We start from the raw sequence: 15,240 nt of genomic DNA on the forward strand, positions 1-15,240 counted from the left end.
GAGCAGGAATGGCTCAAATCTACTGCTTCTTGATTGTGGGAGATGTGTGAATGTAAGCAGCTCTTTCAAAGGGACAACTATAATTGAAGTATTAAAGGAGCTTGATATTATTAATGACCTCTGCTGAAAAGCACTGTTGAATTACCATCTGTTAGCTCATCACTGCCAAATCCCTGCAAGACTGGGCTGGCTGAATATAAGCAGGCAGAACTGCTAGCTTTGAAGGCTTGTGAACAGGGGGAAGCTATTGTGAAATAAGCGAGGGTGTGAATTTTAAAACACTAACTTTCCATTTGGACACTTATTTCACACTAAGACAACCTTTTTGCAGTTTATCTTAATCCACAAAAAAGGCAGATGGTGTGTCCATACAGGGAGCAAGTATTAAATAGCTATTCCAGGCCATTTCCTTGTGTGGACAAGCCCTTGAGTTTTGTTTTGTTAAGGCTGGTAGTGGTAACGTTAATGGTGTACAATTTGCACTGTCGTTTGTGTTAATGTTTGAGACCCTACTCCTCTTTAAAATCAATGGGAGCTCTGCTTAAATAATAAGGATTACAGGATTTGGTCCAAAAAGAAAAGGAGTACTTGTGGCACCTTAGAGACTAACCAATTTATTTGAGCTTAAGCTTTCGTGAGCTACAGCTCACTTCATCGGATGCATACTGTGGAAACTGTGGATTTGGTCCAGTATTTCCAGAACTGGGCACATTTCTTGTTGATCTAAATCATGAGCCTGATACTTAGAGAAGTAAAACAATTAGCTAAATTAGCTTCATCACCACTGGAAACATAGCAGAGCAAAACTTGTAATGTGGAAAATGACAACATTAATAGGAAGCGTTAGTTTATACGTCTCAGACAGAATTTCATATTATGCATTCCAAAGATGGCTATTTTTTTCTCCTTCTTTCCCATATTAATCAGAGACTTTTTTTAAAGACATACAGATAAGAGAATTTCATTGCCAGAAGTGAGTTCCAATGATAGGAGCCTGCCACTGGGAAAGCTGTTTTCTGTAATTATGTGACCTACCCTAGAAGATGACAGTCACAACGTTCCACTGGAACACAACTGTTGTGGGAGATCGTGGTCTTGGGGGCAGGGGGACAGAGAGAGAGAGAGAGAGAGAGTCCCTCAAGTGCCAAGTGCTGATGTTTTGGATGGCTTTGAAAATCATAAGAGATTTTACTTGACTTTACAGCGGGGAAGCCAGTGGAGTGAACAGTGCACTGGGGTAGGTGCTGTTTGTGGCAAGCATTGTTGAGCATGCAGGCGGCTACATTCTCAGCTAGCTGGAAACTTCCATAGGCTCTGGCTTCGCTCCCTAGGAACAGAGAACTACAAAATAATCAAGCCTATAGGTCACGTATGTGGATCACCATGGCCAGTTCAGAGTCTGATTTGAACAGGGCATAGTCTTCTGGACAGCCAAAGGTGGAAGAGGGCATTTCTAGCAGCTGCAGCTGTCTGGGTTTCCAGTAGTTGTGAAGGTCCCAGAAAGTAACAGTCTTGATAGCTGAGAGGCAAACACTGCTTCCTCCATTTTCCTCTCCAGAAAGAATCAGTAGCACTCCATTTTGTTCAGCTTCAAGCAACCATTCTTCATCCAGATGTTGACGCCTCCCAGCCACTGGAATTGGTGATGTCTGTCTGATATAAAGGAAATGTTGAGGTGGATATTCTCCTTGCATGCTGACATTTCAGCCCACGCTGTTGAGTAATCACAATCTATTAAGTTACCTGGCACTTCCCATTGTGAGACCCTGTTTTCAGTGGCTTATACCTTTGCCAAACTTTAACTGTTCAGGCTGAAATTTTCCATGCCAAGGGTCTGCATCAAACTGAATTGTTAGGGGAAATTCAACGTTTCTGAGAACCAGGCTAGGGAAAAACATATTTTTGGCATTCAAAAACAATTTTGGCAGTCTTCTTTGAGAAGTTCTAGAGCCCCCATGCTTTGGAGCAGGAACTTAAAATATGGCAGGAGACTGCCTTTGTTATCAAAGATGTGCCTTTTGCTCTTCCTGTGAAAATCTGCTCAAATTTATCCAAGCTATAAATCTTTAAAAAAATCTCATTCACCCACATGTTCAGCTGAGACTTCTTAGAGTTTAGCAGCTTAATTGCCTGAAGATTCGGCCTGCACAGGGCATGCTCCAGACCTTCACAACTTCTACATGTAAACAGACTGTGCATGCATCTGTCTCTAGTGTGCTGTCAATGACCTCCTTGCTGGCACCCGGCAGCATGGAGGAGGAAGCTACCTGGGTAAAATACAGAGGGAGCAAGAGTGGGGCTGGAGGCAAGGAAAAGGAGTAGACTTGGAGGAGGATCCTGTTGAGGTTGGCACCGAGAGAGGGTAGGAGTGGGAGGGGAAAAGAGAGGAACTGGGAAGAAAGACTGTGGGTAGGTCTGGCTGGGACTAGCTGGGCAAGGAGGCTGGGACTGGAAGGCACAGAGGGGAGATTGGGACTGAAGTGAATGGAGGAGATGGAGTCAGCTTATGTTGGGTCGGAGGGACACTGAGAATTGATCTCTGTACATATTGTACACTGATACAAGAGTCCTTTGGAAATTGTATGTGATCATATAATTGAAGGCTGTATCATAATGCATATGCACAAGAGGAGCTGAATTAAGGTTGCATGGCCAACTTTAAATCTGGAATTTCCTAATCCTTTGAGTACTTGATTTTGTAACCACCATTTTTCTGTACATGTATAATTTCAGGAAGGTGTTGCAAACCATTGACAGGAATAAAACTTAGTATCTAGAAACAGGTGGCAACCTTAAAAATTAAATGGTAATTTTTAGTATGCATGAAATATGCTATTAGATATTTTTACTTAAAATAGTTTGTTATATTTGCACATTACAAGTTGGAACACGCTGCTTTTGTATTGTTACAGGCATGGACATAAGGTTTGCTGCGATTCTGGACCAGTAGGAATCAGATGGGACCCTCTTTGGCATCTTATCAACACAAGGTTCACGTTATTATTGAACTTGATTTGGGTATCTCAAATGCCAAGGCTCTGTGTGCTACTTGTGTGCAGCATCTCTGGGTTGGCTCTAGAATGACCAGCTGTTACAGTTGTGGTTTGATGCAAAATAGGCTGGTTATAATGAAACGGCCAAACAGTACAGCCTATAGACAAGTTAAGTGTACATAATAAAAAATGCAATTACTGAAGGGAGGGGGTCTGGAAGCAAAGGGAGCAGCAGTTTTTCAGGAACGCTCCAACTGAGGGTAAACATCTGTCTTGTAATTTTTTTTCCCCTGCCTTATGCTCACAAGACACTTAAAAGCTGAGTTTTCCTGAGCTTCTATGGGTTAGTAATATCAGTCTGAAAAGCAAAAATAAAGTCACCACATAACTGGTTTCCAGCATCTGGGTCCTGAGTTCCGAGGGAACTTCTGAACTTGACAACATCCAACATTGGTCCCCCACCTAGTCCCTAGTGGTTGCACATACGTTAGGTGAAGGAGAGAGCTCCAGCTAATATGTGGTGGAGAAACCCATCTGGGTTGGGGCAGGGAGGTTGGGAGCAGTCTGGGGTTTGGAATAATTGTCATGTGACTTGGTGGGAGGGATTGAGAAGATGGGCATGCATTTTTACTGAAGTTTGTCTGAGACACCTTTTTAAAATAATTCACTATGCATAGGTGCCTTTTAGTAGATACATTAAGAAATAAAAATTATTCTTTTAATCATATTAGATTAATTAGATTAATCAGATTAGATTATTTCTTTATTAAGGGAAATTAATTCAACGAGATGGAAGCAGGAGAGACTGATTTAGCCAGATTTATCCCACACAAAATTAGCAAGTGTATTAAGGTATTACATCTTCAGGCGAAGTGTTCACAGACTGACCTGAGATCCTGGCTTCTCAACTTCTCAGAGTGGACTTTAACAAATGAACTCTTATACGAGTGTCCTGCTGTAGGGGGTTCTGAATATTTTGTGGCTCTAACGCCATTTGGTCATAATTAGAGCTCATTGAATGATTCTTTGTGAATGTAGCCCTTTGTTTGGTTTTTATAAAGTTGGCAAATAGCTTGTGAACGCTGTCGTGTTGTCTGGAGTGGTTCACGACCATGACTGCCTACCTCAGGGCAGACTATCAAAAACAGGGCAGCTACCTCAAACTGGTGTTATGTTCTATAATTAGATTTTACAAGTCAGTAATAAATGTGAACTTCTGGGTCACTGTATAACAGTCTCACCATGGAGTCACAAAAAGTCCCCTTAGACTCTCCAGTCTATCTTGCCACTCAAGTAAACTGGACTTGAAATACCAGGGAGGAAGAGGAGTTATTTAAGTTAATGTTAGTGGGGGAATAGTTCCGCTATTGTGAGGAAATTTCCTGGCTTCTGCACTACCCTGGTGAAGTAGGCTAGCGAAAGGATCTGAGTCCTTGCTCCCACTTCCTTTACCCAGAGGCCTCCCTGCCCTTGAGGACTCCCCTTTCACTTTCCTGTCTGGCAGAGTCCTCGTAACCCCAACAAGGCTGGGCCCAGGATTCCTGGGGGGCTCAACCCCCCAACCCTGCTGTGGTCACCTAGGACAGGGGCTAAGGTGTCCCCACTCCGGGGTACTCTCTCTGCACTGGGCACTTCTCTGACCCACTGACCATTACATGCATTTGCTTTAAATTGTAAGTTATTTAATCAACAATTAATTTAAAAAAGAGTAAGGAAAAATGGGAAAGGTTAAAGGAAACACATCACCCTGCTCCGTGGCAGGGAACATCACAAACAGTGTCTCTGGAATGTCAGGGCAGTTCATAGTCTGTTCCTTGTAAGTCCCAGGCCTTCTTCTCAGGCCCTGGCTGTGCTGCAGGGATGCTGTGGGTTGGACACTCGCTCTGGTGGTGGCCACACACTCTCAGGCTCTAGGTGGCAGGGCCCTTCTTCCCAGCGTTGCCCCCTCCCTGTCAGAGTTACCAATCCCCCACACGAGTCTGGCCTGCAGAGCCTCCTGGCTGAGGCGTCTCTCTGCGCTGGGCCCACTGCCCAGGGTCCCCCTGCGCTCTGTCCAGCTGCTCATGACACCCGGCTCTGGACTGCTCCAGTCCCAGCTCCAGCTCCACTCTACCTCAGCACAGCTGCTGCTCTGCCTCCAGCTCCCTGGGCTGCTTCTCTGGCCCCTTTGGCTCTGGTTGCTGCAGCTCTGCTCCCAGGACAGGTCTGCTCTGCAGGCTGCTTCTGTGACTCTGCTCCCAGCACTGACCTGCTTCGTGGGCTGCTTTTCTGGCCCCTCTGGCTCTGTTTGCTGCAGCTCTCCTCCCAGGGCAAGTCTGCTGTCTCTGGGCTGTGCCTCTGGCTTTGGGGCTGAAGCTCTACTCCCAGGACAGGGTCTGCTCTCTCTGGGCTGCTTTTCTGGTCCCTCTGGATCCAGCACAGCTCTGCTCCCCAGCTCAGCTTGGGCCCCTGCTTTCTCGTTAGCTTGGCCCTACTCTGTCCGACCCAGGCAATTCCAGCTCACACAGAGGACGGGACCTCCCTGGCCTCCTGACTCGCTGGTTAGCCTGCCCGCCCTGTCATTCAGGCTGACCTGGAGCATTGGCCTTTCCCCATTGCTTCTAGGGACTGGCAGTCTCAGAGTCCTGATTCCCTATCAACCCTTCCCCCTTTTAGTACTGGGAGCTAGCAACTAAAACACCCCCACTGAATGTTAGTAAGGGGGCAACAGTCCCCTTACATTAAGCACCGATGTGGACATAAGAACAAATGGGTATAAACTGACCATCAACAAGTCTAGCCTTGAAATTAGACTAAGGTTTCTAACCATCATAGGGGTGAAGTTCTGGAATGGCCTTCCAAGGGAAGCAGTGAGGGCAAAAAACCTAACTGGCTTTAAGACTGAGCTTGATACTTTTATGGAGGGGATGGTATGATGAGACTTCCTACAATGGCATGTAGCTGATCTTCAAGTGCCAGCAGCAAATATCTCCAATGACTGGTGATGGGACAATATATGGGGAGGGCTCTGAGTTACTAGAGAGAATTCTTTCCCAAGTGTCTGGCTGGTGGGTCTTGCCTACATGCCCAGGGTTTAACTGATTGCCATATTTGGGGTTGGGGAGGATTTTTCCCCTAAGTCAGATTGGCAGGGGACTTGCGGGGCATAGGTGCCAATTCTGTGGATGCTCCTGGCTCAAGCATCCATGGAAAAAATGGATGCTCACCACCCACCAGCCACAGCTGTTTGGCGCCGCCACCGATCAGCTCTTTGGCAGCTGGAAGAAGCGCTTGGGGATGGTGGAGAGTAGTGAGAGGTGGGTAGGTGCGGGCTTTGGGAGAGGGAGCAGAACAGGGGCAGGAAGAAGTGGCGCAAGAGCAGGGCTTTGGGGGAAGGTGCGGAGTGGGGGCAGGGTCTCAGGGCGGAGCACCTCTGGAGAAAAATAAAAGTCAGCACCTATGCTGGGGGGTTTTCACCTTCCTCTGCAGCATGGGTCACTTGCAGGTTTAAACTAGTGTAAATGCTGGATTCCCTGTAATTTGAATTCTTTAAATCATTGAGGACTTCAATAATTCAGCCAGAGGTTAGGGGTCGATTACAGGAGTGGGTGGGTGAGGTTCTGTGGCCTCCAATGTGCAAGTGGTCAGACTTGATGATCATGATGGTCCCTTCTGACCTTAGAGTTTGAGTCTAACTCTATAAATGGTTACTTACACCAAAAATCACAATTTTCAGATTGCTTCCAAGTCCCAAGAGACCAGTCACTTACCCCAGATCAACTGGTATCCTAGGTCTCACACCAGAGACAATGCCTGTAGCCAATCCTATAATTAACTAACTAAAGGTTTATTAGCTAAAAAAAAATGAGTTATTGAGAGTTAAAGCAGGTAAAATATATGTACGGGTGAGTCACAGTATATGATTCCAAATGGTCGCAGAGATGTAATAATCTGCCAGTTTCCCAAAAGTCTCTCAGGGCTACCCAGAATAATTCTGGGGATCTCCGTCTTCTTGTTAGTTATTCTGTTCTGTAAGAATCCCAACAGTCCAGAGATGCAAGATCTTTCCCTGAATCCATACTTATGCTGCTTCTTCTCTCAGAAAACAAGCTGACAGGGTCAGCACCCACATGAGCTCTTTCTTAGATTGGCATTTGGAGTCTTTGATCTCTGATCATCACACACAATGACCACTTGTCTTCAAATGTGAAAGAATTAGCACTTTCCTGTTAAAGTTCATTTGCCTTACATGAGGCTTCTTTCTCCTTTGATGGGTTATTTAGTTACAGGGGTATATACAATGTAAATGTTTGCTGTTGCATTATAACAAAATACAGATAAGTGAAAACAGTGCATGCAGCATCCCATTAGTTTTCATGAAGTTTAAACACCAAATACATCATTATACATTTAACAATCAGTTTGATCTGTACTAATACACAAGTGAATTGGTCTGGCTTCTAGCTGTGAGTTTGTCAGTTTTCAGCTGAACCTACAGTTTTGATCAGAGCTGGTATCAGCATCACAAACCCATCCTGATTTCTTGGAGAGAGCTGCTCCAGGCCTAACAGGGTTAGTGCCAGGCAGGTTGCTGGGCTGTGTTCTGCTGGGGGCATATGAGATCCGGCCTTGGGATCTATTAATATCCCCTCCCTATAGTGGGGTGGGGTCCCCTGCCCCTCTGTGCTTCACCCCCCCCCCATCCCTCTCTGGGACAGCACCCCCCTTCCATCCCGACTGCCCTCAGGACAGCATCCTCTGTGCCCTTTTCTCCATCTCTCCCCTCCCTGGACAATGCCCCTCCAGGGATGACTCCCCCAGTTTGGTGCTCCCCCTTCCTCCCTGGTACAACACCCTCCCCCCTCTCCCTACGTACAGAGCTAACCTGAATGTAGGTACGATGCCACCTTCCCTTCCAAGGGCTGGGGATGAATGCCCCCCGGTTCCATTGAGGAGCATTCCAGTGAGAAGGGCAGGCCCCATGGTAGGAGCACCTGGTGTTTGTTGTGTGATGTAGTAATCCGCCCATTACAAACTGAACAGGGGCTCTGTCTCTAACCCCTCCTCCCCAGAGGAAAAAAAATGAGGGGGGGGGGATAGCTCAGTGGTTTGAGCATTGGCCTGCTAAACCCAGGGCTGTGAGTTCAATCCTCGGGGGGGCCATTTAGGGATATGGGGCAAATGGGGATTGGTCCTGCTTTGAGCAGGGGGTTGGACTAGATGACCTCCTGAGGTCCCTTCCAACCCTGATATTCTATGATTCTATGATTCAGTGACCACATGGGGTGAATGCTTTTCAGCCTGCCGATTCTTAGCAAACTGTTAACTCTATTTGCTTTTCAGCATTTGTAGTGCATGTTTGGTTACCAAAGTCACTTGGTATCATGCCTGCTCCCTGGTGGGATGAGCGAAATTTTTGAAACTAGGGAATAGCAAATGCACCATTTTCCAGTATAAGTTTTGAACAAATAAACATTATGCTAAAATCCATGAAATGTTTGAGGTGTAAACATCTTCATGAATGAGATCACACAGTTACTCAGCTTAGTCATGTGCACATCCTGATGATTCTGTTTTTATATTCAACCAGCTGTAACCTTGATATCCTTCTATAACTGAGGATGTGTCTTCACTGCACATTTAACCAGGGTTCTTATTTGCATTTTAGCCCAACTTCCTCCTACCATCCACACAGAAAATCTCTGACCTGGGTTTGGAGGTGCTTTAAGCCTGGTTAGCTGAACCAGCTGGGGATGTGGTTCCACTTTTACCCAGGTTTGGGCCTGACCAATTTACAGTGAGGATATATGCAAATTCAATTGTATGCTGCAGTGCCCTTCCCACAATTCCCTCTGAAGGACAGACAAGTTCTACTGCAATTGACACAGTTGACTGGAGAGAATCCTGGAGCAGCTCAGCTCAAAGTGCCCTGTGATATGGCCCCAGACAAGTGCTGGTGAGTGCAGTAACAGAGAAGGCGCAGTAATGTGGAGGGAGCTTTCCTGTGAGGATGCTCACACCTAGGCTAGGCTAACTTGAGTGTTCAGACCCAGGTGCCCATCACCTAGGTTAACTGCAGCAAAGACATAGCTGCCAAGGTATCTGTATGGTTCACAACATTTTTCCTTCTAGCTCCTCAAACAAAACAAGATTCTACACTGAGAGTTCTAAAGCCCACAAAGCCTGGATACTTTGCAACCTGATTCCTTATTAGAAAACTGCTGGGACTGATTTTGCCCTGGAGAAAGCAGGTGCAATTCAGTTGATTTCAACTGAGTAACACCCATGTAGAGCAGTTCTACTTGGCCCACTGTGCACATTGATAAATGTTATACAATGACCACCTGAAACTATCTCACAGGATCTTCCCATAGCCCTTTCTTGTGGGAGAATGGATTCTTTAGGTATTTTAGCCAAAGACACTGAATTCCAAAGGCAGATGGTAATCACACATTCAGATTTAAGCAGACTGAAGACATGAGAGAGGGAGAGAACGAATTGGTGGAGCTTAAAAATGCCTTTGTAGAGTCTAAAATTCCCAGTTTTATATCCAGTGAAGCTGTATGCATACACAATAAAACCTATATCTTCTTGGACATGGAATCAGTGAAACAGCTTTGATCAGACCTTCCATCTGCTGGTGCCCCAGGGTATTCAAACAGTAACTAATTCCAGAAAGCCAGATATGTGGCTAAATACAAGCAGATTGTATTTTATTTGGTTGGGTTGTTTTGCTGAAATTCTGTGAAGTGTATAATAAAGAGTTTAAATATACTCTAACTAAATGAAGAAAAAATTGCTATAAACAAACGTATGAGACTCTTTGCTCCCTGGACTTTGTCTGCCCTGCAGCAAGGTGCCATGTATGTGTGGAGCATAGCATTTTGGATCATTATAATTGCTCTTCCTGGCATAAGTGAGACATCTGTTCCTCCCCAAACACTGGGTGGACAAAAATACCCTAGGCGGTAAATGTATAACCATTAGACATTATGTAGCTTCTGGTTGTGTTTTCAGTTCTTAGTTGTTTCTCCCTCACTCAAGTGAAACAGATTTCGACTTGTAGACTTAGGACTAGGGCAAGCTAAAAAATGAAATCACAAAAGGGATCATCATTTTTCACTATGCCCTGCAAGATCCATAGGCATATGCTCCCTCTCAGTAGTATGGTGCAGCAGAGAGACAGCATGTGGAGGCTGGAAAGAAGAAAAAGGCATCTACTCAGTAGCAGGCCTCACAAAGTAGCTGCATTTCTTTTTGTGTGTGCCAGGCAGGAAGGAATTCAACACCATGTATTTGGGAGCCTGAGCTGGGAGTCTGGAGAACAGACCTTCAAAGTGGCAAGACAAGTTATGTGGGCAGCAATTCTATAAGGGCCCTATCAAGGTTTCAAGCCCATCTCCCTTCCTGAATAGGTCTGTATCCTCTCATACCTGTATTAGACTTCTTTGATCAGAAGTTCTTAACTTTTTTCTTTCTGAGGTCTGCCCCCCAACGTCAAAAAAACTCCACGGCCCAGCTGTGTCAAAACAACTCTTTTTCTGCATATAAATGCCAGGGCCAGCATTGGGGGGCAGCAAGCAGGGCAACTGTCTGGGGCTCCAAGCCACAGGGGCCCTGAGAAGCTAAATTGCTCGGGCTTCAGCTTCAGCCCCCAACAGTGGGGCTTTGGCTTCAGCCCCAGGCCCCAGGGAGTGTAATGCCGCCGCTACACTCTGGTTTATTTTGGTGGCCCCCCTGAAACCTACTTGGGGACCCCCAGGGGGCTGCAGTTGAGAGCCACTCTCTTAGATAGTCTGGTCTGGCTGGCTGACTGGGGGTGGGGGTGGTGAAAAATCTGAGGCAAAAGAGAGACTTCACACCTTGGCCTTCTGCACGGGAGGGGAAAAGGCCATTAAGCAATATGGTAATTAGGCTCGGGCTCACACACCAGCACGGTGGGGCTATGAGGAAAAAGAGAACGAGGAGCAGTCTGGGGGCAGGGACCACTCTTTGTGGAAGGAAAACAGAGATGAGACTGGGTCCCAAGAGCTCCTGGGCTTCCTAAAATAATGTAATTTGGGTCTGTCCTTTCCCAGTGTAAGACTAGATGGCGCTAAATATGCATGTTTGTTTTGAAATTATTTTCTCTAATGCTTTGTTCCATTTTCTAGTAAATGTATTTGTCACAGGCTCCCAGAAGAGGAAGAGACAGATGTACAGTTGCACCTGCCCAGTTATAGGTGGTTGGCGTAGTTGGGTGTTGTTTCAAGATACAATATAAGAGTGGGAGAATTGCAAAGCACCCAACATCTCAGGGGTACACTCAGAGACCAGAAAGGGGGCAGAGATGTAATCCGCCTTGTAACCATGGCTGTTTTTTTAATATAACTTTTTTTTTTCCTGACTACTGTTTCTCATTATTTCAAGTATTACTGGGCTGGAAAGGACTAATGGCTGGGAGTGGTGTGTGAACTGGCAGTCAGGAAAATTCAGGAGGGGAGGAAAAAAAGATAAAATATCTCATGGATTTTATATCATTTCCATAATTTTTCTGTTGTTTTCTTAAACTGAATTAGACCCTGCTGCTGCCAACACTTGTGCGCATACTTAACTCTAAACAGAAGAGTAGTCCCATTAACTACAAAAGGACTACTTGTGCGCTTAACATGTATAGGTATTGGTAGAATTCGGGCTCTGGCTATAAGAGTATGATGAGCCAGCTCTCAGAATTATCTGCTCTATGCCTCACTCTTTGGGTTGGTCTCCTTCTCGTTCTCAGTGCTGCTGGGTAGGAGAATAGCATGAAATTAGCTGATTATATGACAATCCTCTGTTAATGCTTTTGAAAGTCAAGAAATGTTTAAAATTATCTTTAGAAAGTCACTGAAATACAATGAAAGGGAAATTCAGTATTTCTACCCTTATTGTCTGTCTCTTTGACTCTCTGCATCTCAAATAGGCATTGATCTCCTTGTTGCCTTGGGGGGGAAAAAAGATGCGAGGAAAACACATCTAGAAATGTTTTTATCTATCTTTTTATAGCTCATTTCTCACTCCACCTCCAGACACTAATACTTCTGAGCTAATTAATTAAAAACCATGAAGGCATAAAACAAAACAGTTGCAAAAGCATTTTGGTTTTTTTTATTATTATTTTCTTATCTTCTCTATACAAAACCTTCCCAAATCTAAATAAAAATCCTTTTTAGACCAGCAAAAAAAATCACAAATCTGAAAAGGATGATATTAAAAATATTTTCCAGAACGTCTTAATTTTGCATCTTTCCTCTATCTCCCTGACTCAGTCCTTCTCATTTGTTCCTACACAGAAATTAACGCTTTATAAATCAGCAAACTTTCTGTTAAAGATCAGTAAATTCCCTCTCTAAAGATCAGTACCAAGTGACAGACACATTTAAGAAAATAGTGGGGTCATTAATATTTATTCTTTTAATACTTTTGCAGATAACCATTTTATAAAAGCAATAACATACTTAAGGGTGTGCAAATGTTTTCTTCAATGCCACTAATCATTCAGTTGAGATATGATTGTATAAAAAAAGATACTTTTTTTTTTAGTTGTGTCCGGATATACATTGTGGCAGATAAAGAATCAGGCAACATGCTTATAATAACTTCTTACCCTGGGACAATAAAATAAAGTATGTCCTAATAGACCATTTGTTATCCTGTGTTTATGACTGATGGGAATTGTATGGCACAACAAATATATCTTATAAAAAAAATTCATGAGTGTAATAAAATACCAAAAAAGTTATCTGGTATTTATATCAAAGCGACATTTTTAGTATGCTTATATTTTTCCTTCAGCACTTGTCTCCCCATAGTTATCTAAAATGAATAGAAAGTTCTGAGACCTGTTTAAAAAATGATACAGTGAGGTAGACAAGAGTAATACATTTTCAAATCTGTAGAAAGAACTCTGAAAACTGATCTCTGCTTAGAGAAGAGCAAATGTCTTGATTTATAAATAGCTAAAAGTATTAATTTTTTTCAAAGATATTTTAATTAAAAGTATAACTTTAAAAATATTATTTGTCTTTTCTGTTTACAACTGATTAATTCTGATTTCATGGTGTTGGACCATAGTGCAGAGCATAGGAGCACAGAGTATATAATTTGAATCTTATTTAAGAGTCTCTGCTGCTTGTCATTCTGTTGTGATAAACTTTTCTTAAGTTGGAGTAAAGGAGGATACAGGACAGTACTATCCCTCTTCTCTAGTAACCAGAGGAAAAACTGGAGGATAGAATGGTTTCCAGCTGAGAATCCTTATCCACTTCTCCTCCTAAAGCTCTGTTTCCCAACGGGCTCCCTATCCCCACCAATGGGAGTGGGGAGGAGACACTGACACCAGCTTCCTCTCCCAAAGACGCATGTAATGATTTTTGTATGAATACTCTCCTTGATAGGGTCTTGTGTATATTGTATCAGGTATTTAAATACTTTCTGAGGAAAGATCCCTGAACTCTCCAGTTTCACTGTTTTACAGCAATGCAGATTTTTCTCTAGTTAGGCCTAAATGATGAAAACTAGAAGAAATTGTGACCACCTCAAGAGTTTTCAATACAAAAAAAAAAAAAAAAAAGGTCTTTCTCTCCCCTCCAAAACTACTGTTTTGCAAAAACGTAATTTCTATCTAAATGTTCTGGTTTTGTGATGGAAAAACTGAAAACTTGCTTCTAAAAACCAAAAAAGCCCATGACGGAAACCCAAAATTTTTCAGTTGCTGACATTTCACAAAAGAACATTACAAGACTTTTTCTGTCTAGCTCTAATGATAACATCTGTAGAAAAGGGAATGGGTATAATAGAAGTATGAGACACAGGAGTGTCTGTGATTCCAGTCCTCAATCACGTGATATGGATCAGTGTTAGAAAGGTTACACTTCTGTCACACAGCAAGGGTCGCTATCTACAGGTTGGGGCAGATTGTACAGTGCTGAGAGCCAGAGTGGAACTCAAAATCAGTCCACGTTGACTTGTTGTGGGGGCTGTTTTTGGGTCTCCAGGGGTTTGGTTCAGCTGCATTCACACTGCCATTTGCGTCGGCAAAACTTTTGTCTCTTGCTGGGGGGGCTTTTTAAAGTACGCTTGAAAGACGAAAGACAACACTGCGAAGTTGTCAACAAAACTTTTGTCTTTCATGGGTACTTAAAAAAGCCCCGCCCTTCCATGAGAGACAAAAGTTTTGACTATGCAAGGGGCAGTGTGAACGTGGCTTTTGTCAGCAGGAGTGCTCTCCTGCCGACAAAGGTAACGCCGCTTGCAGGGCTGGAAGTATTTTGTCAGTGTCGTAAATATAAAGGGAAGGGTAAACACCTTTAAAATCCCTGCTGGCCGGAGGAAAAACCCTTCCACCTGTAAAGGGTAAAGAAGCTAGGATAACCATGCTGGCACCTGACTAAAATGACCAATAAGGAGACAAGATACTTTCAAAGCTGGGCGGGAGGGGGGAAGAAACAAATGATTTCTTGGTCTGTGTGTTGTTTTTTGCCAGGAACAGAAAAGTAATGGAGTCTTAGAACTTAGTAAGTAATCTACTTAGATATGCGTTAGATTCTGTTTTGTTTAAATGGCTGATAAAATAAGTTGTGCTGAATGGAATATATATTCTTGTTTTTGTGTCTTTTTGTAACTTAAGGTTTTGCCTAGATGGATTCTCTATGTTTTGAATCTGATTACCCTGTAAGGTATTTACCATCCTGATTTTACAGAGGTGATTCTTTTACTTCAATTAAAATTCTTCTTTTAAGAACCTGATTGCTTTTTCATTGTTCTTAAGATCCAAGGGTTTGAGTCTATGTTCACCCATGCAAATTGGTGAGGATTTTTATCAAGCCTTCCCCAGGAAAGGAGGTGTAAGGTTTGGGAGGATTTTGGGGGGAAAGACGTTTCCAAGTGGGCTCTTTCCCTGTTATATATTTGTTAGACACTTGGTGGTCAGCAATAAAGTCCAAGGGCAAAAGGTAAAATAGTTTGTACCTTGGGGAAATTTTAACCTAAGCTGGTAAAAATAAGCTTAGGGGGTTTTTCATGCAGGTCCCCACATCCGTACCCTAGAGTTTAGAGTGGGGAAGGAACCTTGACAGTCAGCAAAAGTGCCGACAAAGTACTGACAAAGAGCCTTTACACACACTGACTTTTAGCGACAAGGCTGTGTCAACACAGCCTTGTTGCTAAAAGCTGCGTGGTGTAGACAAGCCCTTCGAGAACACATGAAGTGAGGGAACTAGAAATCCAGAAATAAAATCTCTTCTTTTTC

General features: G+C 43.6%; 1 long non-coding RNA gene across 1 annotated transcript in view; it reads left to right on the forward strand.

The window, feature by feature from the left end:
* The window catches only part of LOC144261409 (uncharacterized), a 276,825-nt gene that overhangs the window by 71,501 nt on the left and 190,084 nt on the right, over positions 1 to 15,240 (forward strand). Inside the window, exon 2 of the long non-coding RNA XR_013345260.1 lies at positions 2,913 to 2,990. This is a non-coding gene — a long non-coding RNA (uncharacterized LOC144261409). The remainder of the gene's footprint in view (positions 1 to 2,912; positions 2,991 to 15,240) is intronic.

The sequence above is a fragment of the Eretmochelys imbricata genome, chromosome 2 (genome assembly GCF_965152235.1).
Source record: "Eretmochelys imbricata isolate rEreImb1 chromosome 2, rEreImb1.hap1, whole genome shotgun sequence".
NCBI lineage: Eukaryota > Metazoa > Chordata > Testudines > Cheloniidae > Eretmochelys > Eretmochelys imbricata.